The sequence below is a fragment of the Jaculus jaculus genome, chromosome 4 (assembly GCF_020740685.1).
Source record: "Jaculus jaculus isolate mJacJac1 chromosome 4, mJacJac1.mat.Y.cur, whole genome shotgun sequence".
Classification (NCBI taxonomy): Eukaryota; Metazoa; Chordata; class Mammalia; order Rodentia; family Dipodidae; genus Jaculus; species Jaculus jaculus.
Genome location: NC_059105.1, coordinates 120144226 through 120170654, shown reverse-complemented (window position 1 = coordinate 120170654; position 26429 = coordinate 120144226). Strand labels below are relative to the sequence as shown.

Genomic DNA, 26429 nt, shown 5'->3' with positions numbered 1-26429 from the left:
GAATGGGCATGCCGGGGCCTCTAGTCATTGCAAATGAACTCCCAGTTGAACTCTGGGCTGAGCATACATTATTTCCCTATTTGCTCCTTTCCAAATATTACAAAAATTACCTTAAATGTATTTTCTTAAAATTAAGGGAACTTAAATACACAAGGAAAAGAAAGTAGAAAAGAGAAGTCAACAGAAATTTGGAAGCTGGAAATCAGGAGACTGCCTCATAACATATTTGGCTAAGAGGAGAAGCTAAACACTGAAGACCTTTGGTGGGACAGCAGGAAAAGTATTCTGAGGACTCTGAGAATTGGAAGAAATAGCTCTCTTAGGGGCAGGAATGAAGGTAAGAATGAAAACAAGACTTCAGTTGGATATCTGTTCCTTCCTATCAGCCCCATTCTTCTGGTTGTTCAGACCCCAACTTGCAATCTTTTATCCACTCTAACCCTACATGCAGTCCATCAAGAAATCCCATTACTTCAATCTTAAAGCATCTTCAAAATCTCACCAGTCCTTCAATCTCTACTACAAACAACCTAGACAGTGATGCCATACCTGTCACCTGGATCTACTCCTCTCATGTTCAATTGTGTCAACCCAGCTTTATCCCACTTCTCTGCGTTGCTTATCCAATTAATGATCTCCATATTGCCAAGTACAGTGATCATTCTCAGCCCTTACTTTACATGAATTAGCAGCAGCATGGGACTCAGTTGTCTTTCATTCTTGAGACATGTTCCTTCTTTTGACTTTCAGAACAGTGCTTTCTCTTTCTTTTACCTTACTGGTGGTGCATAGCTTGACTCCATCATCCAGACATCTGTTCATCCAAATCTCAGCCATCAGCTGTCTTCTCTCTCTACTCAATCTTTAATTGATTGGACTTGACCTCATGGTTTTAAGTATTATCTATGAACTAACAACTCCAAAATGTTTAACCCCAACCTGAGCATCTCCTTAAGCTCTACAATTGAATATCTTACTACCTATTTAATATCACCCCTGTGTACCACATAGTTATCTTCCTTAAAAGTTTTTTTAAAACAAACACCAGATGTATGTGCCACCTTGTGCATCTGGCTTACATGGGTCTTGGGGAATAGGACCTGGGTTCTTCGGCTTTGCAGGCAAGCGCCTTACTGCTAAGATATCTCTCCAGCCCACATAGTTACTTTTTAAACTTAACATGACTAAAGCAGAGTGCCTGTTCCCCAAGTCCAACATATTATTTCCCATATGCCAGCCACAGGATATCTTTAAACAATTATATTTACATCCTCTACTCAAGTCATCCAGTGGCTCCACTACCCTTGGCACAAAGTAGTAGGGCATGATGGGATGGACTTTCTGCCAGAAGTTCCCTTATTTGCTTTTTTTTTTTTTTTTTTTTTTTTTTTTGTGAGAGAGATTGAGAATTGGCAAGCCAGGGCCTCCAGCTACTGAAATTGAACTCCAGATGCATACACCCCCTTGGGCACACATGTGACATTGTGTGCTTGTGTCACTAAGTATCTGGCTTAGGTGGGACCTGGAGAGTCGAATATGAGTCCTTAGGCTTTGCAGGCAAGTGTCTTAACTGCTAAGTCATCTTTCCAGCCCTCCACCCTTGTCTTAATCTTATCTCCAACCATTCCCCTCCTTGCTACCCTGTTCCAGTTTCATTGTTCTTACATATTCAAGCATATCCCTAAATTAGGGCCTTTGGCCTTGTGGTCCTTGTGCCTGGAGTGCATCTCTCTGAGAACTGCATGGCTTCTTACCAACTTCTGTTGGCCAAATCTGAGACAGTTTGGACATGAAAATGATAATTGATTTTAAGTTTGTAATAAATGAAAATCTATGAATCCATTAGGATTTTTAAGAAAAGAAAGAAAAAGCAAGTTTATTTACTACCGTTAGAAGCTACTATTAGAAAACTCTTTACAAGAAAAATAGTGGTTAAATGGAAAGTACCAAGAATTCACCCTGGTTTTTAAGTAGAAACTGTACTTTATCCAAGTGGATAAAGGAAAGCTCTTTGTAGCAGAAAGTTAGCAAGTAAGCACAGAAGCAATGATGGAACTGGGGAAACATCTTTTGCAAATCAGTGAAACAGTCGATTTAGGCTAGGATTACCAATGGAGGCTAAAATATTAGAAGATAAGATTCTTTTTTCTTTCCTCCAACCCCAGGGGAGTTATTTTTTTTTTAATTTTTATTGATAACTTCTATAATTATAGACAATAAATCATAATAATTCCCTCCTCTACTTTCCCCTTCACAAATCCACCCTCCATTACATAGCCTCCCTCTCTCAATTGGTCTCTTTTATTTTGATATCATCATCTTTTCCTCCTATTATGAGGGTCTTGTGTAGGTAGTACCAGGAACTGCGAGGTCATGGGTGTCCAGGCCATTTTGTGTCTAGAAGATTGCATTGTAAGCAGTCCTACCCTTCCTTTGGGTTTTATATTCTTTCTGCCACCTCTTCTGCAATGTACCCTGAGGCTTGAAAGGAGTGATAGAGATATCTCAGTGAGATAACAAGATTCTTTGTTGTTGTTGTTTTGTTTTTTGAGGTAGGGTCTTGCTCTAGTCCAGGCTGACCTGGAATTCACTATGGAGTCTCAGGGTGGCCTCGAACTCATAGCAATCCTCCTACCTCTGCCTCCCGAGTGCTGAGATTAAAGGCATGTGCCACCACGCCCAGCCTAAAATATTTATTTTGTTTGCATGTATGTATATAGGCAAATGAACACCAGTCACCTGTGCCACTTTTTATTTCTGGCTTTATGTGGGTGACTGAGGAATTGAACCTGGACCAGTAAACTTTGCAAACAAGTGTCTTTAACCACTCAGCCATGTTTCCAGTCCCCTGAGATGACAAAATTCTTGAAGAGGATATTTAGTTGTCAAACACATTGCCATCCTACAACTTGCATAGGAGAAATAGCTATACTTACAAAGAAAAAGATGTGACTTCTGCTACCCAGACAAATGATGCAACTAAGTCACTCTAGTAGTGAGGAACTGTGCTTCCCATTATAATAAATTACAGAATAGACATGGGTATGAAATACTCTGTCAGTGTAGTATGGGAAATGAAGGTGAAGTTGTCAACATGATTTCAAGTTTGAGAAGTGGTACCTTGTCCTGTGGACACAGATGTCCCATTCATTGGTAATAATGGCTAAGAACAGAATTAAAATCTTAGTTTTTTTTAAAAAAATTATGTATATTGCTTTTTCCACTAAATTACTAAATAATTCCCAAATATTTAAGTTATTTCTTTGTACCTACTTAATAACACTATGAGATATTCCTTTGATCTAGAAATTTAAAAAGTATTAAGATATTATTGTTATGAACAGAGGAAGTTTGGGAGCCTCTCCCTAGAGTGGTAACTTTGGATCATCCCATGATCTATGATTATAATCTCTTACTTGCCTATGCCCTCAGCTTTTATGTCCTGTTCTTGTTTAAGTATAATGCTTTGCAAACTACATGTTCTGGCCATATCCAACCTCCTGTCTCATCTGGACCTGGATGCCTCTCAGTGCAGTAGCCAGAAGGATTTTTTAAGCTCACTTTTTACTGCTTAACCCTTTCATTGGTTCCTTTTCTCAGGATAGTCAAAGCACACCAATACATTTTATGGGGACTTCATGCTCTGACCCCTACTTGCCTAACTTCCTTGTGCTGGTCTATATTGTCAACTTGACAAGGCCTAGAATAATTTGTGAGGTATTATATAGATTAGGTTATCCTCTCAGTGGGTGTGTGATTAGGTTAATTAAGGTGGGAAGACACACCTTAACTGAGGCAGCACAATTTTATGGGCTGGGGTCCTAGACTGTACAAAAAGGAGAAAGTTGGCTATACACCAGCATTTGTTTCTCTTTGCTTCTTCACAATGAACTGAATGTGACCAGCTACCTCAAGCTCCTGTTGTCATGCCTTCTGTTTTGGTCTGTGACAAAACACCCAAGAAAAGCAGCTGATGGGAGGAAAGTTTTATTTTGGTTTACTGTCTCAAGGGGAACCTTCATGATGGCAGGGAACAACATGGCATGAGCAGAAGTTGGACATCACCTTTGCCACAGCCGGTGGACAACAGCAGCAAGTGAGTGAGCTGAACTATACCAAGAGGGAGCTGGCTACAACAACCCTAAGCCTACCCCAACAACATACCTTTTCCAGTAAGGCTCCACCTCTTAAACTGCTATCACCTGGGGACCAAATATTCAAAACACATGAGCTTATGGGGGACATCTGATTCAAATCATCAAACCTTCCTTGCCATGATGGAACCTGGAATTATAAACTAAAATAAACCCTTCCTCCCTAATCTGGTTTTGTCAGATATTTTGTCTCAGCAATGTGAAGGTAACTAATATGCATCCTTCCCCACAACCCACATGTTGTAGTTTGAATAGATGCCCCCCCCCAATATATTCAGTGTTTTATTAGTTTGTAGTTTGGATCTGCAGCCACCTGGCTGGAGGAGGTGTCACTGTGGATCTTAAGGTGTGGTGATGGGTTTGAAATTCCAGTCTAAAGGTATGTAAAGTGCCTATTTCCACCTGGAATTCTTGAAGTGTGCTGTGTGGTTTTGCTTTTTGCTTTAGGCTTTCTCCCTCTCTGCCTGGTCCTTTTAGGAGGGGACCAACTTCTACTATTATGGAACTTCCCTTGGAACTGTAAGCTTCAGGAAATATCTCTTCCTCCATAACTGTGCCTGGTTTGGAAGTTCATCTCATCGAACCTGAAACTGTCTACTATAGAAATTGGCACCAGAATGTGGGGTGAGATGAAGCTGACCATGTGGACTTTGGTCTTTTGTAACTTTTGTTTTGGAGTAACAGGCATGGACTTGGTGCTTGCAACTGAGGACACCTTCTGGAGTGGTAAGCCAAGTATTAGGGACTATTCTGATGAGAGTTTGAGAATACTAAGTTCAGATAGTATTGAACTTGGAGGCTTGGCTTATGAACTTTCTAAGGGGAAGGAAAGACTACAGAGGACTTTGTTGGAACTAACTGGGCTACTGGCTGTGTACTCCTGCCCAGGCCAAGAGAGTTTGTTCCAGGTTAAATTTGTAATGCACTGATGTGCTTGGCTAAACATACTGGACTGAAAGATTTAAGATTTTAAGTTGGAAAACCTCAAGCAAGTTACAATTACAGGCACTGAGACTGGTTTTAGGTTACTGAAGCTGCTATTGTCAAAAACGAGATTTATTTAAGGGAGTGTTAAGAGAAGTGGGAAAGCAAAGCACAAAAGCACTCTAGTTAAAGAAGTCTCTCTTGGCTCAGGGTCTAATGCGGAAGAGGTGGCAGAAAGAATCTAAGAGCCAAAGGAAGGGTTGGACTCCTTACAATGTGCTCCCTCCAGACATAAAATGGTCTCGATATCCATGAACTCATAGTGCCTGACACTACCTACACAAGACCATCATAAGAGGAGGGAAAGATCACAACATCAAAATAAAAGAGAGACTTATTGAGATGGGGAGGGAATATGATGGAGAATGGAATTTCTAAGGGGAAAGTGGGGGGAGGGAGGGTATTACCATGGGTTTTTTTTTTTTTCACATGTCATCGCATTTTGTTTTTTATTTTTTAATTTTTATTAGCATTTTCCATGATTATAAACAATATCCCATGTTAATTCCCTCCCTCCCCCACAAACCATGGGGTATTGTTTATAATCATGGAAAATGTTTTAAAAATTGAGAAAATATAAAATAAAATAAGATTAAAAAAAAAAAAAGAAGTCTCTCTTCAGGGAGAACACCTCTGGGGAAGGGAATGAAAGGGAGAAGGGGCTTATGCACATGTCTCAGGCCCACTTACATGAACCAGACATCTAATTAGAGTGTGCCTCATCATCAGAATCAGGTGGTGTGGGAATGGTTGGTGGCCCAACAGGAACACTGACTCAGGAAGGACCCAACCACAGGGGCTAAACCTGTGAGAGTGAGGAAGAAACAGAAAGCTATTTCTTTTTTTCTTTAACATTTTTATCATTTTATTTATTTAGTATATACAGAAGGACAGCGGGAGAGAGGAATAGAGAATGGGCATGCCAGGGCCTCTAGCCACTGCAAACAAACCCCAGATGCATGTGCCACGATGTGCATCTGGCTAATGTGGAACCTGGAGAATTGAACCTGGGTCCTTAGCCTTTGCAGGCAAGTGCCTTAACCGCTAAGCCATCTCTCCAGCCCACAGAAAGCTATTTCTGATACTGAAGATTAGGGATTTGGGATTAGGAGATTTTTGTTTTCATTCATCTTGGATGAGACTCAATAAGATCCAAGTTTTTAGTCCTGCCAAGGCTGGCGTGGTGGCATCCATGTTTCTATAAGCTAGTCCTTAGCTACCTACCTATCATGATAAAGCTACCTTGCACATAATCCTTATCACTTAAGTACAATATAGCTTTTCTAAGAAGCATCCCTGACAGGTTCTCCAGCCCTGGACCTATTCTATAGCTATGTCTCTACCAGTTGCCTCCCTCACTACACTGGAAATTCTTTGAGAACAAGAAATCAATGTGGGGCTGGAGAGATGGCTCAGTGGTTAAAGGCACTTGCTTGCAAAACTTGATGACTGTGTTTCAATTCCTGATTCCCCAGTACCCACATAAAGCCAGATGCACAAAGTGGTGCATGTATGTGGCATTTGTTTGCAGTGGCCAGAGGCCCTAGTGCTATTCTTTCTCTCTTAGCATATATTGTTGTTGTTGATTTTTGAGGTAAGGGGTAGGGTCTTGCTCTAGTACCGGCTAACCTGGAATTCACTATGTAGTCTCAGGGTGGCCTTGAACTCATGGTGACACTCTTAACTCTGCCTCCCGAGTGCTGGAATTAAAGGCGTGCACCATCACACCTGGCTTATAGAAATATTTTTAAAAAAGCAATCAATGTGTCTTGATCACTGTCTCAAAAGATGTGGTATAGTAAGTGGCATACAGAATACATACCATAACTATTGTGGGAACATCCTAAATTTTGTGAGTTGTGTTTAAATATGAACATAAGCTGGGCGAGGTGGTGCCCACCTTTAGTCCAGCACTAGGGAGGCTGAGGTTGCCCAGGTAGATTGCCATGAGTTTGGGGCTGGCCTGGGGCTACAGAGTGAGTTCCAAGTCAGCCAGAGCTAGGCTAAAACCCTGCCTGGAAAAACAAATCAAAACAAAACAAAACAAAAAACCCAAAAAAACCCTTAAAATAAAAAGATAAGAACATATATATCTGTCTGTGTTTGTGTTTGGAAGAATTCAGTCTTGGCATAACAATTCTGGTTCCAGACTCAGTGTCTGTGGGCTTGAGCGCATCCTCCCTTGTTATTTCATTTTTAGGCATAATGTATGGATGCCATGTAACAATCAGTACCACGGCTGCTGCTGCAGGAGTCGCTGTGAGCCACCACCCCAGGATTAGAGCACAAACTTATATCTTTCTTTTTTTAAAAAAATATTTTTAAATTTATTTATTTGAGAGTGACACAGAGAGAAAGAGGCAGACAGAGAGAGGGGGAAAGAGAGAGAATGGGCGCTCCAGGACTTCCAACCACTGCAAACGAACTCCAGACACATGCGCCCCCTTGTGCATCTGGCTAACGTGGGTCCTGGGGAATCGAGCCTCGAACTGGGGTCCTTAGGCTTCACAGGCAAGCGCTTAACCGCTAAGCCATCTCTCCAGCCCTATCTTTCTTTTTTAATGGTTTCATGATCTTACTTTCTGGGGGGAGGGAGTGCATTACCATGGGATTTTTTTTATAATCATGGAAAATGTTAATAAAAATTGAGAAAAAATCCTCATAATTAATAAGTTGTTACATTTTTGTGGCATCTCAGCACATAGCTACTTGGTATTGCATTTGGCAACTGGTTGCAAAGCTACTGAAATTTCTTTTCATGTAATCTGAAATTACTAAAGGTATGGAGAGGATATTGAAGTTGAATTTAATTTTTTTAAATTAATTATTTATTTATTTGAGAGCAACAGACACAGAGAGAAAGACAGATAGAGGGAGAGAGAGAGAATGGGCACGCCAGGGCTTCCAGCCACTGCAAATGAACTCCAGACGCGTGCGCCCCCTTGTGCATCTGGCTAATGTGGGACCTGGGGAACCGAGCCTCGAACCGGGGTCCTTAGGCTTCACAGGCAAGCGCTTAACCAGCCCTGAAGTTGAATTTATAAAGGTCTAAGATGGAGAGAGAGGGGGAAAAGAGAAAAGAGAGGATGAGGAGAAAGAGGGAGGCAGGGTGGGTGGGAACTAACCATATTTGCATACCTTCTGTCTTACCAGGAAACAGCAAGACTTGCAAATCAATTTTCAAAAGAGTACTCATTTACTAAGTGTTTACAAACTTTTTTTCTTAAAGTATTTTGGGTAAAGGAATGAGTAGAAAACTGTTGAGCCTTTTCAAGGAGATTGGTTGGCTCCATGTTTATGTATTACAACAATAAAGACAATTATGAAAATTATAATAAACAGGTAGCCTCCTATTGAACCGACACTACCAAGATGGGGAACATGATACTTATGGGCTGATCGGGTTTTTTTTTGGTTAGAAATATGGAATCGTATTTAAGCATACCTGACCAATTTGTTTAAAATTAAAAGAAAACTGTTTTCCATGTAGTCTATGTGCTGTATGTGGAAAGGGCTACCCGCCCGAGGTTTACAAATACCCAGGTACAATGAGAGATCCGCACTCAAAAGATGGGGGAGCGCTTCTTGCTGGGTGGGAGCTGGCGAGCAGCTCTGGACCCCGGTGGTGCAGTGTGCATCTCCTAACCTGTTTGGGTCCTGACAGAGCAAGTGTGGGTGCACGTGCGTCCTTTCCTCCGCTAGATGTCACTGCAAATCAGTCGCTAGTGCCGCGGAGCTGGGTGTTTGCGTCTCTTCAGCCAGTACCAGAGTGTACGCCCCGGCTAGTCCCTGCACGCGCGTCCGCGGCGCCAGGGAAGCCCGGGGCCTGGCGGGAGCTGAGGGGCGCTGGGCGTCGCCGCCGCAGCACGAGGCGAGCGGCGGCGTCCGGCTGCGGCGCGGCTCGCGCCCCGCCCCCCCCCCGCCCCCGCGAGCGAGCGAGCGAGCGAGACGGTCACGTGCCCCGGCGCTGCCCCCCGCGGGCGGCGGCGCGGGAGGAGGGCGGGGCTGTGGGCGGACCGCCGCGCCCGTCGAGCGGGGTCGCCTGGGGCCGGGCGCGAGCCGAGCGCGTGCGCCGCGCGGGGTGAGTGCGAGGCGAGCGCGGCCGGCCGCCGCAGCGGGGAGGGGAGGAGCGGCGGGCGGGAGGGCGAGCGCGCGCTCTCGGCCGGGGGAGGGGCGGGCGGCAGGGCGCCGCGGCTGAGGCAGTGTGGACCGCGGCGCCGCGGGCGACTGGCCGACTGCGGGCCTTCCCCGGCGCTCTTGCCGGCCCGGCCAGGGCACCGTACGACGAAGGCGGCGGCGGCGGCGCCCGCGAGGCCGGAGGAGGCGGCTGGGCCCGGGCATGGTGGTCTGGGGCAACGCGGAAGGTGAGCGACCCGCGGCCGGCGCGCGGTGGGGGAGGGGTGGCCCGGACTCGCTCGCTCGCTCGCTCGCTCCCTCCGAGGCGCCGCAGACCGCGCGGCCTGAGGCGGCGGAGGGGCGCGCCGGCCCGGCCCTCGGCGCTCCCGTGCGGCCTGGGCTGCCCGCGCGCCCGCTGCCGGCTTATGTAACGCGTGACCTCCCGTTCCTCCTCCGCCATGGCGCGGCCAGCCCCGCGCCGCCGCCTGGCCCCGGCGGCTCTGCCTCCGCGTCCCGCCGGCGAATGCGGCTCCCGGGCCCCGCGCCGACGCCGCAAACTCCGTCCTCCTGCGCCGGCGCCTCGTCTCGCCTCGCCGGCCATTCATTGATAGCGCGTCCGGGCGCCCGCTCGCCGGCGTCTGCGGAATGTCGCGGGGACGCCGGGGCAGGCGCCGCTGTTCCTCCCCGGCCTGCCTCCACCGCCCGCCCCTGCGGGTCCCCAGCTTCTCTCCGGTCCCTGTGACATCCTGGAATACGTATCGGAATATCCGAAGGCATCCCCGCCCCTCCTTTTCCTTGTTACTTACCTGTCCCCAACTTGTCCTTACAAGTGTCTCATTCCCACCTTTGCACATGTTCAAAAAAATAACAGCCCCGGCGTACATGGGGAAAAGCAGTTCTATGTGTTTACCCTCTCTGCCTTTCTGTCTCCAGTTTGTAAAGCAGTGATCTTAGTGTAGAGCTCCTTAATAACGTTAAAAAAAATTACACGTGACCTAAGCCAAATTCTGACTTTACTTCCACGTCTTAGGCCATGTACAAAATAGAAGTTGTATTATATAGGCGAAAATAATAGGATTCTGGCATTAAAAAAAAAAAAAGAATGGTTAACTCTTAAGGACTATGTAACAAGTCATTCTGTGTCTGCCTTCTCTGAGAAGGATTGAGGGTCAGACATACCATAACCTTGATCTTGTGGGAACGCACAGCTCTACCTATGGTTACTCTCTGGTTACTCTTACCGCTCCAAACTTAAGGTCTCTGCTTTCACGCATTATTCCCGGCTTTGCTTTAGCAAATGCTTCTAACATAATGTTTCCCTTCTCCTAACACTATTTGGACATTTGAAAGCCTGCTTAAAAGATCCCCTTCTAGAAATGCAGTCTTTAAAGATGCTCAGGCCATTTGCCATTTTCCCGAGTTATGATTACCTTAAAAACAACAACCACCACCACCCTCTATAATTTATCTTGTAGGTGCTTTGAGGTCATTTCATACCAAATTCTTTTGTCATAAAACTTTACTTTTTATGGTAATTAAAATTTTTTTAAATTTATTTGAGACAGAAAGGGGTGTGGGGGGGGGAATGGGCATGTTAGGGCCTCCAGCCACTGCAAACTCCAGACGCATGTGCCACCTTGTGCATCTGGCTCACATGGATCCTGGGGAATTGAACCTGTGTCGTGTGGCTTTGAAGGCAAGTGCATTAACCGCTAAGCCATCTCTCCAGTCGCCCTCCCCCCCTTTTTTTTTTTTCGAGATAGGGTCTCACTCTAGCCCAGGCTGACCTGGAATTCACTATGGAGTCTCAGGGTGGCCTCGAACTCACGGCAGTCCTCCTACCTCTGCCTCCTGAGTGTTGGGATTAAAGATATGTGCCACCACACCCGACTCTGCAGTTCCCCCCTTTTAAAAAATATTACTGCTGGGCGTGGTGGTGCACACCTTTAATCCCAACACTCGGGAGGCAGAGGTAGGAGGATCACTGTAAGTTCGAGGCCACCCTGAGACTCCATAGTGAATTCCAGGTCAGCCTGGGCTAGAGTGAGACCCTACCTCGATAAACCAAAAAAAAAAAAAAAAAAAAAATATATATATATATATATATATATATATATATATATATATATAAATATTACTAATTTGTTAGAGGAGAGAGAGAGAAAGAGAAAGGGCGTGCCAGTGCTTCCAGCCACTACAAATATGCATCTGTCCAGTCCTTTTTATGGTAATTTTTTTTAAAGACAGAAAGCTACTCTTTGAGGATTAATGCCTATGCAGTCTTAAGTAGAAAATATAATTTTTCGAAGTTGAATATGCAAGCTCACTTTCTGTTCACCACTTCTAACTGAAAACTAAGATTCAGTCCAAGAGAATTTTTTTTAAAACTGTTCTTAGCAACCAGTCATTGGTAGTAAGTTACACCAACTACATGTATTAATAGTCATCTATACAGTCTGGTGGCTTCTGTAGAGGAAATATAAAAAGTGTTAGATGTGGGTCTACCTTGCTAGTCAGCCATGTGACTTCGGGCAGTTGAACTAGTATGTCAGTTTTTTTCTCAGTCATATTTGAAGATATCATTTTCCAACTTGTGCAGTTGAGTTTTTTTTTTTTTTTCCCATGAGAGAATTGGCAGATCCTCCAGCCACTGCAGTTGAACTGGAGATGCGTGTGTCACCTTCTGTTTGTATCACCTTGTGCATCTGGTTTACATGGGTTCTGAAGACTTGAACATGGGTCCTTAGGTTTTACAGGTAAAAACCTTAACTGCTAAGCCATCTCTCTAGCCTGGCAGTTGAGTATTAAAATGAGTGTTTTTTTAAAACTTTTTTGACAACTTCCATACATAGTAGGCAATATACCATGATAATTGCCACCTCCCTCTACTCTCCTTTTCCCCCTTCAAAATCCCCCCTTGCACTGAATTCCTTCTTTGAAACTATTCCTCCTCTATTCTGGTGTTATCATTAAATGTGTACATAAAGGTTTTTAATGAGACACTGGTACAAGTGAATACTCAGTATTTTCTTTTACTATTGAGGATGAGTCAGGATAAACTAGAGAAAAAGCCAGAGAAGAAAACTAATCATAGAGACCTGAAGTACCTGCTGTCTACCATGAATGAGTGAATTCGAGAGAATGTTATTTTTGCTGCTCAAGAATTTATGGGATTGTGGATAGCTGTAAGTTCAAGGCCAGTCTGGGACTGCAGAGTTAGTGCCAGGTTAGCCTGGACTAGAGTGGGAGACGTTACCTCAGGAGTAAATAAAATAAATGATTCATTAGGTATCTAGAACAAATTAAAAAGTAAACTACCGAGAATAGTAACCTGTATTTGGTCCTAATGTGTAAGTCAGGTTTCTTTATTCTTCAATCTGTAGCAGATGCTAAGAGTGATTATCTTAGCAGCCACCTACCAGAGTGGCTTTCATATATTTCTCTTTGAAGTTACACTAGAGATACGATTGTGGTGATGAAAAGACTTGCTGGAGGCTTCCTGTTTTTAGGCAGGAAAATCCTTGAGGTTCTCATTGAAGTATGATTCCTGTAGTATTTGGGAAGGAAGAGATGTTTTATCATTAGTGTGTTCAGTTTCTTATCATTATGATTTCCTTCCACAAATTGTATTTGGTTCTTAAATTGGAGCTTAAAGCAACCCAACTGTACTCTATATACCTTCCTGTCTGCTGTTTTCATGGATATTTTTCCTTCAGCATTTACATAAATATATGAGACAGTGGCTTTGTGATAATGCATACTTTCAGCTAATGCAACTTGAGTTTATTCTTATAAACTAAGAGTCTGCCTGTGGCAGTTGTACACTAGTTATTTTTACTTAGCCCACTTGTTTTTAGCAAAATGTCTCTTTGTAGTAACATGTTTTATTTCTCAGACTGAACTTTAATAGGATCCTAAGCTTTGGGCCTTAAACTTAAAAAGAATCTGAAATAGTACTTGTCCATTTAACATCTGTTCCAAGATTTAATAATAATTGCTAAATTATTAAGTATGTGCTGCGTGCCAGGGGCCTTTGCTAAGTGCAGTGTGTCTTATTTAATATTCAAAACCACCATAAAAGGTAGGCACATTTATAAAGAAGCAGATTTGTCGAAATGATGGTACTTGTCTCAGACACATTGGTAAGAAAAGGGAACCAGGATTTTTACCTTGATTCACTTGATTCCATAACCCAAGTTTATAAGCACACTTCTGTGAATCACATTAAAGGTAACAAGGTTTTTGTTTGGGAACTTGCCATTTTCTGAAAATCATATTGTTTGTAAATATGTTCCTCTTAAGTGCTGGCAGTTTCTTCATTATTTCTGCCTAAGCTTTTTTGGTTTTAACTATTAACATACATAAATGCATATACTTTATGTGAGGAACATTTTTTCAGGTTGATACGCAACATCATTTGGTTTTCCTTATTAAAAAGCCATCAAAACCAAGTCAGAGCATCATATATATTATGGTATATCATCTTCGTGAGTAACTTAGAAAGGTTTCATATATAATGGTTGTGACATATCAGTCAGATCTAAGAACACGGAATTGTCTTTACAATTGCTGAAGACTAAATGTTCAGGTAGCAAATACTTAATAAAAATTAGAAACGTGTTTCTGCTGAAGACAGCAAATCTTTATTTTAAATAAATAAGGATGAGCACAGTGGTACAGTGTTTTTATATGTTTTAATGATTTTTATCATTTATTTATTTTGAGTGAGAGAAAGAGGCAGAGAGAATAGACGTGCCACTGCAAATGAACTCCCTGCATGCACCACTTTGTGCATCTGGCTTACATGGGTACTAAGGAATCAAACCTGTGTCCTTAGGCTTTGCAGGTAAATGCCTTAATCACTAAGCTATCTCTCCAGCCCACATTTATATTTACGAGAGAGAGAAAGAATGGGCGTGCCAGGGCCTCCAGCCACTGCAGACAAACTCCAGATGCATGTGCCCCCTTGGGCATCTGGCTTATGTAGGTCCTGGAGAATTGAACCAAGGTCATTTGGCTTTGCAGGCAAACGCTTTAACCGCCAAGCCATTTCTCCAGCCCCAAAGTTTTTATTGGAGTTGTATTATATAGATAGGATTGAACTCCATCTCCACTTCCTGTCGTAGAAGGTCAGGAGCTTAGGCTGATGTCTGGTTTAAAGCTTCTAACCATCTGATTACGTAGTTGACCTTTCTATATCTTGGCCAGTCAAATCTTAATGCTAATACCCATAAAGAGTCACATTGTTAATATAAACTCATGTCAAATCCAGTTGGAGGATACCACCATGGATAGCAAAGACTCCTACAAGGTCTGCAGTCATTAGGAGCCAGTGATCAAGGCCAGTCAAAAACTTTATTATCCACTAGATGAACAAGTGAGACTAGACAATCGCTCAATTTGTTAAAGCTAAAACAAAAACAGTAATAATAGCTTACTGGCTGCACATGCATGTGTGTGCACACGTGTGCGCACACATACACAGCTTTCTAATGAGAATAACGTTTTCTTTTTCCTTTTTTTTGATTCTTTTTTTGTACTTTTTAAAATTTATTTGAGAGTGACACAGAGAGAAAGAGGCAGAGAGAGAGAGAGAGAATGGCCAGGGCCTCTAGCAAACAAACTCCAGATGCATGTGCCCCCTTGTGCATCTGTCTGATGTGGGTCTTGGGGAGTCGAGCCTCGAACCGGGGTCCTTAGGCTTCACAGGCAAGTGCTTAACCACTAAGGCCTGAGAATTATGTTTTCTTTTATTAATAAAATAGACATTAAAACCTAGTTTGATACTCATTTGAGTCAAGTTTTATTTTGCATTTTATTGTAGGTTGGGTTATAAACTAGATGCTTTTTGATATTTTAAAAGCTTAGTCATTTTGTCTGAAAAGTTTGACATTTGGAATTCATGAATTTTTAAAAATATTTAATTTTTGGGCTGGAGAAATGGCTTAGCAGTTAGGCACTTGCCTGTGAAGCCTAAAGACCCTGTTCAAGGCTCGATTCCCCAGTTCCCATGTCAGCCACATGCACAAGGGGGCGCACGCCTCTGGAGTTCATTTGCAGTGACTGGAGGCCCTGGCGCACCCATTCTCTTTCTCTCTGCCTCTTTCTTTCTCTGTCATTCTCAAATAAATAAAAGAAAAAAATTTTAAAAATATTTTATTTTTATTTATTTGAAAGAGAGAGGTAGAGAGAAAGAGAATGGGCACACTGCAAAGGAACTCCAGATGCATATGCTACTCTGTACATCTGGCTTATGTGGGTCCTGGGAAATCGAACCTGGGTCCTTTGGCTTCGCAGGCAAGTGCCTTAACCATTAAGCCATTTCTTCAGCCTGAATATTTTTTTTTGATTTAGGTAATTACTATTGTTGAGTGAGAGAACTAGGATTTCTATAAGTGAGTTGGAGGTGTTGATAATCTATTAGAGTTGTAAAAGGTTTTAATAACTGATGTTTTGAATTTTACTTCTGATTTAGGATATTAGAGGCTAATACTCTTTTGCATGTCCTTTATGCCCGATAGAAAAATCTTAATTTTGATTGTCTAAAGATTGTACTATGTTCTCTTGGAATTCACTGTTTCTTAGAACATGTTAGCTAAGGTATATAGCACGCTGTGAGCATGGTGGCATACACCTGGAATTTAGCACTCTGGAGGTAGCATGAGGATCAGAAGTTTAAGGTCATCCTCAACTACATGGTGAGTTCAGTACAAGGCTGGGGCTGATGAGACCCTATTTGAAAAAAAACAAGCAAAGGAATACTGTACTAAATAAACTATTGAATTTGATTTTGAGTGTTGTAAAGAATATAGCATATTTTCTTTAAGAAGTGGTTTTTGGGGGGTTGTTTTTAATATTTTATTTTTATTTATTAATTGACAGAGAAAGAGGGAGAGTGAGTGAGAGAATGGGTGCTCCATGGCCTCCAGCCATGGCAACGAACACCAGACGCATGTGCCTCCTTGTGCATCTGGCTAACGTGGGTCCTGGGGAATCGAACCTGGGTCCTTCAGCTTTTCAGCAGATGCCTTAACTGCTAGGCCATCCCTCCAGTCCAGGTTTTTTTTTTTTTTCCAGGGTTTGTTTTTAAATATATGGTAGGGAGTCCTTGGCAGAAGGCAAGGGAAGAGTCCAGAAGTCTTGGGAACTTATCCTTGTACGTTCACTTGCAGTTACACTGAATATGTGAGGGGCTGAGGAGATAGTTCAGTGGGTAAGAGAGCTGGACTGGACACTCAAGCATGAGGGCCCAAGAAGGCCTGGTTGTGAATTTGATTCCCAAGCACTCACGTTAAACAGCTAGGTGTGGCCACGTACACCTGTAACTCCAGTCCAGGCAGCAGAGCCTGGAGAGTCACTGGTGCTTGTTGGTCAGTCAGTCTGACTAAAAATGACAACTTTTGGTTCAGTGAGACTGTCTCAAGGTTAGCCTGGGCTAGAGCAAGACCCTGCCTTGAAAAACAAAACAAGAAACAAATGAATATGGTATAAATTTGTACATACTCTGTTTATATTCTTCCTGCTGGTGAGAATTTTGTTACATGGCTGCTCCTAATTTGAAAGGAGTTCAGACTGTGTAGTGTAGGGTTGCCAACTCCAGCCTGTTAAAAGAGGATAGGAGATAAGAAAGAAAGGAGAATGAATATTGGAAAACAATGCCTTTTTTTTCCTGTACAGTTTGCCAGGATTGGGGTTATTCCATGATTATGTTCACCATCAATGTCAACTGTAAGTTGGGGATTCTCAGGACCACTCAGGTTCCCTAAAATTCTCTGGATGTGCTCACAGAACTAAAAGCTTTTGTGCTTATGTGTGGACTTTTTATAGTGAAAAGGTACAGATTAAAACCAGCCAAGGGAAGGGGTACATGGGATGCACAGAAGGGTTCTACATGGGCTGTTTGGTTTATTCTCTCCCAGTGGAGCTGTTGTGTGGTAGTGCTCATGCAGTAGTACTAAGGGAAGCTTGCTGAAGCCCTAGTATCCAGATTTTGTATTGGGGCTTGAACACTTAGATATGATTGACTGCTGGCATGGTTGACCTGAAGTTTCCAGCCCTTCAGGAGGTTTCTAATATGTAACCCAAAGTTCCTACTACAAATCACATTGTTCAGCGATCCCCCCTGCCCCCTAAATCAAAAGGTGGTTTAACAGGCAGCACATGCCAGGGGTTTGAGAGTACTTCCTAAGAACCACGGGCAAAGGGCAGGCCTCCCATACCCTTTAAATTGTAATGTGTAGCTACATATTGTGGACAGGTATATGTCATTTTTCCAAAAATGTATTTATTTATTTGAGAGAGAGGAAGAGGCAGAGAAATAGAGAGAATGCCCCCCTGGGGGAGGGGCTCTAGCCACTGCAAACAAACTCTAGACATGTGTACCACCTTGTACATCTGCCTTACGTGGGTCCTGGGGAATTGAACTGGGGTCCTTTGGCTTTGCAGGCAAACACCTTAACCACTAAACTGGCTCTCCAGCCCTATCTCTCTCTCTCTCTTTTGAAGTAGGGTCTCACTCTGGCCCAGGCTGACCTGGAATTGACTATGTAGTCTCAGGGTGGCCTTGAACCTACATCTCATTTTTTTGAAAAGTATAAAAGAGATACAGAATTTTTTTTTTAAAGGCTGTTTATCCAAATGCATTAAACAAGATAGCACATATCTTCATGAATTTTTTTAGTGGATGAATATGTGGAGTGATAGACATTTTCAATACTATTAACAGAAAAGTTCCCCAGGTCTGAGTTGTCTTCTGAAGGCAGTGAATCAGGAATGACGGCAGTGCTGGCTCTGTCTACTTCTCACACACAGACTACTTGCAGGTAGTCTAGATGGAGCTTACTTGTTGGACCTGTTTTCTCCCTAAGACTTAAAAAATTTTTTTTTTTCACAAATATGGCTGCTACTATAGTTGATTAGTCTAGATTCCCTGGTGAGTAAGCATCTGCTTTTATTGAGTTGTATTAGGCTACTTTAACTCTGTGGAATTGTCTTACTTTTCCAGCAGTTCAGTTTATTGTTACTTTCTTCATTGGAAATTTGGGAACATTAGTTTTTTTATTTTTTTATTTTTATTTTTTTTTTGTTTTTCGAGGTAGGGTCTCACTCTGGCTCAGGTTGACCCAGAATTCACGCTGGAGTTTCAGGGTGGCCTCGAACTCATGATGATTCTCCTACCTCTGCCTCCTGAGTGCTGGGATTAAAGGCATGTGCCACCATACCCAGCTTTTTTTTTTCTATATTTATTTATTTAATTTTTATTAACATTTTCCATGATTACAAAATATATCCCATGGTAATTCCCTCCCTCCCCACCCCCGCACTTTCCCATTTGAAATTCCATTCTCCATCATATTACTTCCCCATTGCAATCATTGTAATTACATATATACAATATCAACCTATTAAGTATCCTCCTCCCTTCCTTTCTCTTCCCTTTATGTCTTCTTTTCAACTTACTGGCCTCTGCTACTAAGTATTTTCATTCTCACGCAGAAGCCCAATCATCTGTAGCTAGGATCCACATATGAGGGAGAACATGTGGCGCTTGGCTTTCTGGGCTTGGGTTACCTCATTTAGTATAATCCATTCCAGGTCCATCCATTTTTCTGCAAATTTCATAACTTCATTTTTCTTTACCGCTGAGTAGAATTCCATTGTATAAATGTGCCACATCTTCATTATCCACTTATCAGTTGAGGGACATCTCAGCTTTTTTTTTTAAATTAATAAGTGATTTTGTACCAAAACTAACAATTCACCCTTATCTAACATTTGAGCTTTTATATCCCAGAAGACACCTTTATCCAAAGAAATAGTATTTGCCTATTCTTTTTTTTTTTTTTTTTTTTAAGTGAGAGAGGGCCAGGGCCTCCAGCCACTGCAATTGAACGCCAGATGGGTTCGCCACTTAGTGTGCATGTGCAACCTTGCACTGGCTTGTGTGGGACCTGGAGAGTTAAACATGGGTTCTTAGGCCTCCCAGACAAATGTCTTAACCCATAAGCCATCTCTCCAGCCCTGGCCCTGTCATGCCTATTCTATAATTATGTTGGAAAGATAAAGAGCCCTTTAAAAAAGTGCTATGGGGAGTCAGACATGGAAGCCTCTAGTCCCAGGACTCAGGAGGCTCGAGTAGGAGGATTGCCACGAGTTGAAGGCCAGAGTGAATTTCAGATCAGCCTGGCCTAGAATGTGATCCTACCTTGAAAAAGACAAAAGAAAAGGTGCAACAGAAATATAAGATTTATTAAGGGTTGGTTTAAATGTTTCTTATTTATTTATTTATTTGTGGTAGGGTCTCACTCTAGCTCAGGTTGACCTGGAATTCACGGCAATTCTACCTCTGCCTCCTAAGTGCTGGGATTAAAGGCATGCACCACCAACACCTGGCCACGAATATAAGTTTAGATATGAATAATTTAGGAGCACTAAAAGGAAGAAAATATAAAGTTTTAATTAACAGGTTAATATTTTTAAAAGGTAGAGAGAGATTAACAGTTTTCCTTTTAAGGACAGAGTAAGATCATGTTGGAGCATACATTGTTAAGCTTTAGGCCTGTGGGCTTGTAACTCCATTTATGTAATCACAAGGGCAGTACGTGGTCCTTGTATATTGCTTTTGCATTTGGACTCTTGCTGGTCCTGATTCCAAGAACATTATCATAGGCACTACTGCAGATTTCTTGGAAAGGTCAGCTTATTGCTGAGCTTTGTCTTCACACACCCCTATTTGCTAGTCTGATCCTAGCTGCCTGTGGAGTGCTTCCAGCTTCAGAAGTCCTATTTGTTTGTTTATTTATTTATTTATTTATTTGAGAGCGACAGACACAGAGAGAAAGACAGATAGAGGGAGAGAGAGAGAATGGGCGCGCCAGGGCTTCCAGCCACTGCAAACAAACTCCAGATGCGTGCGCCCCCTTGTGCATCTGGCTAATGTGGGACCTGGGGAACCGAGCCTCGAACCGGGGTCCTTAGGCTTCACAGGCAAGCGCTTAACCGCTAAGCCATCTCTCCAGCCCCCTATTTGTTTTTTTAATTGTGGGTAAATGCATATAACAAGAACCTGACATTTTGGCCATTTTAAAGTATGAATTTAGTGGCACTACGTACATTCACATTGTGATGCAGTAGCCATCTCCACTATGCATCCCCAGAACCTCTTCATTTTGCTGGATATGCTTCCCGTTGTTATCATCCCCCATTCTACTTTCTGTCTGTGAATTTAACTACTTGAAGTATCTGATAAGAGTGGAATCATACAGTATTTGGCTTATGGGTACTTTTAATGATGCTGTGAATATGGGTGGTCAGATAAATATCTGCTTATGTCCCTATTTTGAGTTCCTTGGACATATACCCAGAAGTGGAATTGCATATCCTATGATAATTCTACTCTAATTCTTTGAACTTCTCCCATGTTCTTTTCCACAGCAAATATGTCATTTTATATTCCCAACAGTATTGCACAGAAGGTTTCAATGTCTTCCATCTTCTTCATTTTTTCTCTTTTAAAATAGTAGCCATCCCAGCACTCATGAAATCTATAGAGGCTCAGGAGTTCTTGGCCACCTGGAACATATAGTGACATCTTGTCTCAAAAAAACAACGGCTCTCTCATAATAGGAGGAAAAGATGATGACATCAAAAATAAGAGAGACTAATGGAAAGAGGGAGGGGATATGATGGAGAGCAGAGTTGTGAAGGGGAAAGTGGGGGAGGGGAGGGAAATATGGTTTATTATTGGTAATTATGGATGTTATCAATAAAAAAAGTTTTAAAAAAAGTCAGGCGTGGGGCTGGAGAGATGGCTTAGTTGTTAAGGCATTTGTCTGTGAAGCCTAAGAACCTAGGTCCAATTTCTCCAGTACCCACATCAGCCAAATACACATGCATATGTCTAGAGTTCATTTACAGTGGCTGGAGGCCCTTGTGTGCCCATTCTGTCTTCCTCTTTCCCCCCAAAAAACAAAAACAAACAACAAAAAAACAAGGGCTGAGAGTGTATCTTATTGATAAAGCACTTGCCTATCATATACCAGGATGTGGGTTCAAATCCTAGCACCCTCAAAATAGCTATCCATTTGAAAGTAATTAGGTTTCTCCTTGTACATAATGGATGGTAATGTTAAGCATGTTTTCATTTTCCTTTGCCTATTCTGTTATTTTTTTAATATTTTTTTGTTCATTTTTTATTTATTTATTTGAGAGTGACAGACAGGGAGAAAGACAGATAGAGGGAGAGAGAGAGAATGGGCGAGCCAGGGCTTCCAACCACTGCAAACGAACTCCAGACGCGTGCGCCCCCTTGTGCATCTGGCTAACGTGGGTCCTGGGGAACCGAGCCTTGAACCGGGGTCCTTAGGCTTCACAGGCAAGTGCTTAACCGCTAAGCCATCTCTCCAGCCCTATTTTTTAATTTTTTTTTTTTTTTTTTGATTTTTGAAGGTAGGGTCTCACTGTAGCCCAGGCTGACCTGGAATTCACTAAGGAGTCTCAGGGTGGCCTCGAACTCATGGCGATCCTCCTACCTCTGCCTCCCGAGTGCTGGGATTAAAGGCGTGCGCCACCACGCCCAGCTATTTTTTAATTTTTTATTTATTTACTTTTTTGTTTTACGAGGTAGGGTCTCCCTCTAGCTCAGGCTGACTTGGAATTCACTATGTATTCTCAGGGTGGTCTCAAACTCACGGCAATCCTCCTACCTCTGCCTCAGAATAAAGGTGTGCCTGGCCTTTTACCCATTTTTAATTTCATGGTTTTTTTCCCCTTAAATGTTAAAATATAAGAGATTTAAAAAATGTATACTTCAGGGATGGAGGGATGGCTCAGTGCTTGCTTGTAAAGTCTGATGACCCAGGTTTGATTCCCTAGCATCCACGTAAAGCATCTGGTCCATGCATCTGGAGTTTATTTGCAGTGGTAGGAGGCCCTGATGTGCCCATACTCTTTTTTTTTTTTCCCTCAAATAAAAAAACATTAAGCCGGGCATGGTGGCCCATGCCTTTAATCCCAGCACTTGGGAGGCAGAGGCAGGAGGCTCGCCATGAGTTCAAGGCCATCATCCTGAGACTCATAGTAAATTCCAGGTCAGCCTGGCCTAGAGTGAGACCCTACTTCAATACACCAAAAAAATAAAAAAAGTATATATGTTAACCCCTCACTGGATGTGCTGTCATTGATGTCATTCCATCCCACACATTGTCCCCCTCTCACTGTTAAAAATCTCATGCAGAAGCCCAATCTTCTGTTGCTAGGATCCACATATGAGAGAGAACATGTGGCGCTTGGCTTTCTGGGCCTGGGTTACTTCACTTAGTATAATCCTTTCCAGGTCCATCCATTTTTCTGCAAATTTCATAACTTCATTTTTCTTTACCGCTGAGTAGAACTCCATTGTATAAATGTACCACATCTTCATTATCCACTCATCTGTTGAGGGACAGTGAGAGGGGGACAATGTGTGGGATGGAATGACATCAATGACAGCACAAGAAAACTAGCAGAACGGAGGATGAACAAGAACAAAGTACAATGATATATATCAAAATATCATAATAAAACCAATTATTTTGTATATTAACTAAAAAAAGCTAATTAAAGTTTCAAAAGTTAAAACTGCACAGCCAGGTGTGGTGATGTATACCTTTAATCCCAACACTCAGGAGGCAGAGGTAGGAGGATTGCTGTAAATTTCAGGTCACCCTGAGACTACATAGTGAATTCTGGGTTAGCCTGAGCTACCTACCTACCTTGGGGGAGGGGAGAGACATGTATTAAAGGGCATAGCAGTGAAAGGACAATCCACAGAACAGAAAATATTTGCAAAACACACATCCAGTGAGGGGTTAACATATATACTTTTTTTATTTTTTTGGTGTATTGAAGTAGGGTCTCACTCTAGGCCAGGCTGAGCATGTACTTCTGAGGAAATGAGATGATTCCTTTGGATATATGCCTAGGAGTGCTATAGCTGGGTCATATGGTAGATCAATTTTTAGCTGTCTTAGGCACCTCCACCCTGATTTCCACAATGGCTGGACCAGATTGCATTCCCACCAGCAGTATAGAAGGGTTCCTGTTTTTCCACATCCCCACCAACATTTATGATCATTTGTTTTCATGATGGTGGCCAATCTGACAGGAGTGAGATGGAATCTCAATGTAGTTTTAATCTGCATTTCCCTGATGGCTAGTGACATAGAACAAGTTTTTAGATGCTTATATGTCATTTGTATTTCTTCCTTTGAGAATGCTCTATTTAGCTCCATAGCCCATTTTTTGATTGGCTTGTTTGATTCCTTATTATTTAACTTTTTGAGTTCTTTGTATATCCTAGATATTAGTCCTCTAGCAGATATATAGCTGGCAAAGGTTTTTCCCATTCTTAGGTTGCCTCTCTGCTTTTTTCACTGTGTCCTTTGCAGTACAAAATATTTTTAATTTCATGAAATCCCAGTGATTAATCTGTGGTTTTATTGCCTGAGCAATTGGGGTTGTATTCAGAAAGTCTTTGACAAGGCCAATGTGTTGAAGGGTTTCCCCTACTTTTTCCTCTAGCAGTTTCAGAGTTTCAGGTCTGATGTTAAGGTCTTTAATCCATTTGGACTTAATTCTTGTGCATGGAGAGAGAGAAGAATCTATTTTCAGCCTTCTGCAGATATATATCCATTTTTCCCAACACCATTTGCTGAAGAGGCTATCTTTTCTCCAGTGAGTATTTTTGGCATTTTTATCGAATATCAGGTGGCGATAGCTACCTGGGATTACATCTGGGTCCTCTATTCTGTTCCACTGATCTACATGTCTGTTTTTGTGCCAGTACCACCCTGTTTTTGTTACTATGGCTCTGTAGTATAGGTTAAAATCAGGTATGGTGATACCACCAGCCTTATTTTTGTTGCTTAGTAATATTTTAGATATTTGAGGTTTTTTTGTGATTCCAAATGAATTTTTGGATTGTTTTTTCTATTTCCATGAAGAATGCCTTTGGAATTTTTTTGTTCACTTTTATTTATTCATTTGAGTGACAGAGATAGAAATAGAGAGGGAGGGAGAGGGAGGGAGGGAGGGAGGGATAGAATGGGCACGCCAGGGGTTCCAGCCACTGCAAACGAACTCCAGACGTGTGCGCCCCCTTGGGCATCTGGCTAACGTGGGTCCTGGAGAATTGAGCCTCAAACCGGGGTCCTTAGGCATCACAGGCAAGCGATTAACTGCTAAGCCATCTCTCCAGCCCTACATTTGGAATTTTGATAGGGATTGCATTATTGTGTAGCTTGCTTTAGGTAGGATTGCCATTTTCACAATATTGATTCTTCCAATCCAGGAACAAGGGATGTTTCTCCACTTTCTAGTGTCTTCTGCAATTTCTCGCTTGTGTGTTTTAAAGTTCTCATTGTAGACATTCTTTACTTCCTTGGTTAGGTTTATTTCAAGGTACTTTATTTTTTTGGATGCAATTGTGAATGGGAGTGATTCTCTGATTTCATCCTCTGTGTGTTTGTTGTTCGCATATATAAAGGCTACTGATTTCTGTGTATTTATTTTGTGGCTGTAGGTTTTGATCATTTCTAACAGTTTGATAGTAGAGTCTTTAGGGTCCTTTATGTATAGAATCATGTCATGTGCAAATAATCATAACTTGATCTCTTCCTTTCCAATTTGTATCCCTTTTATGTGTGTCTCTTGCCTTAATGCTATGGCTGAGACTTCGAAAACTATATTAAATAAAAGTGGGGACAGTGGACACCCTTGTCTTGTTCCTGATTTTAGTGGGAAAGCTTCCAGTTTTTCCCCATTTAGTAATATGTTGGCTGTAGGCTTGTCATGAATAGCTTTTATTATATTGAGATAGGTTCCTTCTATTCCCATTCTCTGTAGGACTTTTATCATGAAGGGATGTTGGATTTTGTCAAATGCTTTCTCTGCGTCTAATTAGATGATCGTGTGATTTTTGTCCTTCAACCCATTTACATAATGTATTACATTTATAGATTTGCGTATATTAAACCATCCCTGCATCTCTGGGATAAAGCCTACTTGGTCAGGGTGAATGATCTTTTTGATATATTCTTGTTTTCTGTTTGCCAATATTTTGTTGAGAATTTTTGCATCTATGTTCATGAGGGAGATTGGTCTGTAATTTTCTTTTTTTGTTCTATCTTTGCCTGGTTTTGGTATCAGGGTGATGCTGGCCTCATAGAAGGAGTTTGGTAGAATTCCTTCTTTTTCTATTTCCTGTAAAAGCTTAAGAAGCAATGGTGATAGCGCTTCCTTGAAGGTCTGGTAAAATTCAGCAGTGAATCCATCTGGGCCTGGGCTTTTTTTAGTTGGGAGATTATTGAAAACTATTTGGATCTCCATGTTTGTTATAGGTCTATTTAAGTGATTAATCTCATTTTGATTTATTTTAGGTGTCATATAAATCAAGGAAATTATCCAGATTTTCATGCTTTGTGGAGTATATGCTTTTATAGTATGTCCCTGTGATTTTTTGAGTTTCTCTGGAATCTGTTGTGATGTTACCTTTTTCATTTCTGATTTTATTAATTTGTGTCTCTTCTCTCTTTCTTTTGGTCAGATTTGCTAAGGGTTTATCAATCTTGTTTATCCTTTCAAAGAACCAACTCTTTGTTTCATTAATTCTTTGGGTTTTTTTTTTTTTTTTGTACTTCATTAATCTCTGCCCTAATCTTTATTATTTCTTCCCATCTACTGATTCTTGGTTTGCCTTGTTCTTCTTTTTCCAAGGCTTTAAGGTGAAGCATTAGGTCGTTTACTTGTGACCTTTCTAATTTCTTAATATAGGCACTTAAGGCTATAAATTTACCTCTTAGAACTGCCTTCTGCCTTCATTGTGTCCCAGAGATTTTGGTATGTTGTGTTCTCATTATTGTTTGACTCTATAAATTTTTGATTTCTTCATTGACCCATTCATCATTTAGTAGTATATTGTTTAGTTTCCATGATTTTGTATATGCTCTATAGCCTTTCTTGCTACTGATTTGTAGTTTTAATTCCATTGTGGTCAGATGGAATGCAAAGATTTATTTCAATTTTCCTGAATTTGTTAAGATTTGCTTTGTGTCCTAATATATGGTCTATTTTAGAGAATGTTCCATGTGCTGCTGAAAAGAATGTATGTTCTGCAGCTTTTGGATGAAATGTCCTTTA

General features: G+C 41.8%; 1 protein-coding gene across 3 annotated transcripts in view; it reads left to right on the top strand.

The window, feature by feature from the left end:
* The first annotated feature begins 9431 nt into the window (after positions 1-9431).
* Rev1 (REV1 DNA directed polymerase) overlaps positions 9432-26429 on the top strand; it is a 101056-nt gene continuing 84058 nt past the window's right edge. For all 3 annotated transcript variants that reach the window (XM_045147730.1, XM_045147731.1, XM_045147729.1), the window contains exon 1: positions 9432-9502. The gene's annotated coding sequence lies outside the window, so the exon portion shown is untranslated. The remainder of the gene's footprint in view (positions 9503-26429) is intronic.